Source organism: Sabethes cyaneus, chromosome 1 (assembly GCF_943734655.1).
Source record: "Sabethes cyaneus chromosome 1, idSabCyanKW18_F2, whole genome shotgun sequence".
In the NCBI taxonomy this organism is placed as follows: domain Eukaryota; kingdom Metazoa; phylum Arthropoda; class Insecta; order Diptera; family Culicidae; genus Sabethes; species Sabethes cyaneus.
In genome coordinates, this window is record NC_071353.1 from 44,889,364 (window position 1) to 44,894,812 (window position 5,449).

Sequence of the window (5,449 nt, forward strand, 5' to 3'; positions counted from 1 at the left end):
GAGGGAGGGAATCTAGTTACAAACGAGCGCGAGGTGGTCGACAGGTGGAAGCAGTTCTTCGATGAACACCTCAATGGCGAAGTCGCAGAAGGAGGCGGAACGGAAATTAACCTAGGAGCGGGGGGGCTCCGTAGCCGCAAGGTTACCGAGTCTGCTTTGACAAGCGAGTGGTCGTGGGTTCGAATCTTAGTAGAATCAAGCCATTCGATGTCAAGTGACTTTAGCATGGGTTTATTCTCAGGCCCCTCCATTTACCCTTCCTTCGTGCTGAATTCTATATTTACCCTCTGAAGCCTCTTGATAGTGCAAATGTCCCTCCTATAGTTAAGTGTACTGGTCAGAGGTACGAATGAGTCCTCGCCAGGGACGGCTATAATATGGGATAGTGCTGGCAGCGAGGAATAAGTGGGTAAAGTAGATTAAGCTTTGAAGGAAGGGTAAACCCCAATACACGCAAGCACGCATAAAATTTAATAAGCATATCGCTCACTCAATAGCGATTATAGCAAAAAGAAATGCAGTGCAGGTCATACAGCAAACACCCGGGCGATATTACAATAGATCAACTATACTGGTCGCAGTAATGAGTCCACACATGGAAAAAAAAACCTAGGAGCGCCCATGGAAGATAGTGATGTCCTAGCACCTGATCTCCAAGAAGTCAAACGAGAAATCAGGTTGCTGAAGACCAATAAAGCCGCTGGGAAGGACCGCTTACCGGCAGAGCTTTATAAACATGGCGGAGAAACGCTAGCAAAGGCTCTATACTGGGTTATTTCGAGGATTTGGGAGGAGGAAAAGCTACCGGAGGAATGGATGGAAGGAGTGGTTTGTCCCATCTACAAAAAGGGTGATCGGCTAGACTGCTGCAACTATCGCGGTATTACGCTGGTAAATGCCGCCTACAAGGTACTCTCCCAGATCCTGTTACGCCGGCTGTCACCGATAGCACAAGGTTTCGTAGGGAATTATCAGGCGGGTTTCATGGGGGCTCGCGCAACTACGGACCAAATTTTTACTATCCGACAGATATTGCAGAAATGTCGGGAGTACAACGTGCCCACGCATCACATCTTTATTGATTTCAAAGCAGCATACGATACAGTCGATCGAAACAAGCTATGGCAGATAATGCACGAATACGGTTTTCCGGACAAACTGACGCGACTGATGAGAGCTACATTGGATCGAGTGATGTGTTTCGTACGCATCTCTGGGACACTCTCGAGTCCCTTCGAGACGCGACGAGGGTTGAGACAAGGTGACGGTCTATCCTGCATGCTGTTCAACATCGCTCTTGAGGGGGTGATCCGACGAGCGGGCATCGAAACGAGAGGCACGATTTTTACCAAGAGTAGCCAACTTCTAGGCTTTGCGGATGACTTCGATATCATTGCCAGGAACTTTGCGACGGCGGAGGCAATCTACACCAGACTGAAAGCGGAGTCTAGGAGAATTGGGCTAAAAATAAATGCGTCGAAGACCAAATACATGAAAGGAAGAGGCTCAAAGGAAACAAATGTGCGCCTCCCACGGACGGTAACCGTTGACGGCGACGAACTAGAAGTGGTAGAAGAGTTCGTGTATTTGGGATCGCTGGTGACCGCGGACAACAACACTAGCAAGGAGATCCAGCGGCGCATCCAAGCGGGAAATCGGGCCTACTTTGCCCTTCGTAAAACGCTACGATCAGGAAGCATACGCCGCCGCACGAAGCTAACAATGTACAAAACCATTATTAGACCAGTAGTTCTTTATGGACTTGAAGCCGTGACGCTGCTTACGGAGGACATACGCGCCCTTGCCGTGTTTGAGCGGAAAGTGCTGCGGACGATATTTGGCGGAGTACAAACTGAAAGCGGAGAGTGGCGGAGGCGTATGAATCACGAGCTACAGGCACTGCTTGGGGAGACTCCCATCGTACATCTAGCGAAAGTTAGCAGGCTACGGTGGGCCGGACACGTCGTAAGGATGCCGGACGACTGTGCGACGAAAATAGTCCTCTTCAACAACCCCACCGGCACCAGGAACAGGGGGGCCCAACGTGCACGATGGCTCGATCAGGTCGAGAGCGATTTGCGACTTCTGAGACGACTAGGAAATTGGCGACGAGTGGCCCAAGACCGAGTTGAATGGAGACGAGTGCTTGAAACAGCACGAGCCACCCCGGCTCTATGCTGCTGAAGAAGAAGTATTCACTCTCCGTACATCTGTTGAGGATGACTGTTTCTAATAGTTTTCTGAGTTTCCAACGGTTTTCCTGGTTTGGGTGGCAACACCAGCTGCTTTCCAACTGTGCTTTTGTGCTTTCCAACTGTCGGGGAACTGGCTTTTTTCGCATATTTCTGCATCACCAACTGAAAATCATGTTCGGAAAAGTCACGAACACCGTTTTTATAGCATTATTTTCTGCTAGTCATCGCGTTTTTATAAACCGAACATCTTGGACTACCTGTAAAAGCAAAGCCGTGGGATTAAACCGTCATTAGACATTATCCTTCTTTATCGGCAGACTTCGCAGCCGGCTGTTAGAGTACAGCCCAAGTAACAATGTGGGTTTTATTACACTCTTATGATGGCATTTAGGACTAAAATTAGTCTTGAAGACCACCATAGGAGTACAATAAAACTCACATTGTTACTTGGGAGGAAAATTACGGGGCCAGTGGCAGTGTAACGATCCTACTGACTCTATCTAGCAAGCACCGCCTAGCCGAGATTCGAACATACGACGACTGACTTGTTAGACCAGCATCATACCTCGAAGCTAACTAGACGGACCACCTGTAAAGTGGCCATTTCCTTCCTCTTTGGCGCATAGATACATTTTGGGGCTTAGTGTAGTCTTTTACAAAGCGACCATTCTCGGCGTATTACCGACACAGGTTAGATCTGTCCGGCCCTTTACAATTTCTCGCATGGTGTCCAAAATTAAAACATCTCTCTGGTAGTTGGATAGCTCTCAGAGAGCAGGCTGGCCATCCCACTTTGATTTTTCCGGTCTCCAATGCGGAAATTAAATAAAAAGAAAATTACTATGTATATTTATTCCTGACAGATGACACATTCCAGCGTTACGGGACACTATCCCTACTATGCAGATCGGTTCCAGTTTCATCAAATCCCTGGTATTCTAGTGGAAGATAAAGTACTCTTTAAACAACTATTTTACAAGGTATTTGCTAAAAAGTGCTAAAACAGGAGGCGATTCATACGGCAGCAATGGGTGCTGATTGTGTCCCGTAACGCTGGAATGTGTCTGATACGTATTTCGTCTACGACTTGCAGGCTTCCTCAGTGTCTGTTTTCGAACCTGTTCGACCTGAGGACCTAAGACGCTCCAAAAACTTCGGTCTCCAATGCCCTACCGGCAGCGGCTACGGAAAGACAGCTACTAGCTCATCCTCCGTCGTGATCTCGTCCAAATTTCTGCACTCGAGCGTCGTATCTTGGGACAAGGCTCTTACCTTCGCTTCGTTACCCATCGAGTTTTCTACAACCTGCTTATACATATGCTCTTGACCGAAAAGTCTTTCTTCAATTCGAAGAGCATGTCACAGTGGGCCGAATCGACTGAAAATAAGTGACTTTTCTTATGTAAAAAATCACGGGAAATCGATTGATGAAGGTCTTATTGCGCGGAAATGACGGGAAGTAGCCCATTTTTCCCCATTCACCCCTATTTTTTAATAGTTTTGAAATAATCATCTGCAAACTCTCTCTAATTTGAGATTATGTGGTTAGAAAAGAAGAAGAATGTTAGGAAAAATGTATATGAACAGTTTTATTTTAATGCAAGATAATCTAGTAGTCTGTTTTGCCCTATTTTACTCAAGGTTTTTGTACCACAGGCAAAATGCCAATTCGATACTTTTTTCCAATTCGATTCTGTTGGGCTGGTTGAAAAAGTTAGAAGATCGAACGACAATCAAGTTTTTCACAAAAATGTCATGTAAAGGAATGTTTTGCCTTGTTTATCCTACAACTTTCACAGAAATCTGAGAATGTATCGATAGCAAATGTGAAAGTGCTCGGATTTCGTTCAAATTTAGTGTGTTTGTTCCCAGCAGAATGTTTTTAGGCCCATATTTTTTTTATGGGACGCAAGCGTGTAGGGCGCTATATTCATTCATTCTTGGCTAGGGCCAAGAGAAAAGGCGGAGGAGGCTCCAGTAAAAAAACTGCTCCACCGAAACCGGCATGAAAGCGAGCGAAGAAAGGCGACGCTCTTATCCTGAAAACCGACGGGTCGAAATACTCGGAGGTTCTGAAGGCCATGAGAGGAGACGCCCTACTCAAGGATCTGGGCGCGGACGTGCGGAGCATCCGCCGCTCACACACGGGCGATATGATCCTCGAGTTAAAGAAGGACGCCCCAAAGAAGAGTTCCGCATACAGGTCCATAGCGGAAGGAGTGCTCGGGGACGGAGAGCAGGTACGTGCTCTCACACCAGAAGTGACTCTCCAGCTTAAGAACCTGGACGAGATCACCGAAGTGCGCGAGGTCGTACAAGCTCTCAAAGAGCAAAGCGGAGTGGTGGTGGCAACCGAGGCGGTTCGCCTCTTCAAGGGTCCGGCCGGGACCCAGGTAGCCACCATACGACTTCCGCTGACTGACGGAAACAAAGCCCTGAAAGCTACTAGGCTAAAAGTGGGGTGGTCGGTATGCCCACTGAGCGTGTTCAAGCAGTCGGAAGCTTGCTTCCGGTGCTTCGAGCACGGACATAAAGCCTGGAACTGCAAGGGGCCAGATAGGAGCCAGTTGTGCAGGAGATGTGGCAGTGCTGGCCATAAAGCAAAGGACTGCGCGGAGCCTCCCAAGTGCCTGATCTGTACCGGTAAACGGGACGCAAAGCACGTAACGGGAGGTCCAAGGTGCCCGGCCGGTGTGCCGGCGACTAAGCCACGTTCATAGTGCAAGTGACACAACTCAACCTGAACCACTGCAGCACGGCTCAGCAGCTGTTACACCAAGCAGTTTCTGAGTCAGCAATGGACATTGCCATAATCTCGGATCCATATCGCGTCCCTGCCGGAAACGGCAACTGGGTCTCGGATAGGTCTACGACGGCGGCTATATAAAGGACAAGCAGGTTCCCGGTTCAGGAGGTTGTGTCAACTGCAGACATGGGAGTTGCCACTGCAGATTTGTCAACTGCAGACATGGGACATGGGGTTGCCAAAGTGGGTGGAGTGTTCCACTGCAGCTGTTATGCTCCGCCGAGTTGGTTTATCGAGCAGTTTACGCGGATGGTAGACCGAGTATCAGTTGTGCTGACTGGTTTAAGGCCGGTGGTTGTGGCGGGCGACTTTAACGCTTGGGCGGTAGAGTGGGCAAGTCGTCGCACGAACCATAGAGGTCGGATTCTGCTTGAAGCTCTGGCAAAGCTTAACGTAGATCTGGCCAACGTCGGCAACACAAGTACCTTCAGTAGGAAAGGTGCGGAGT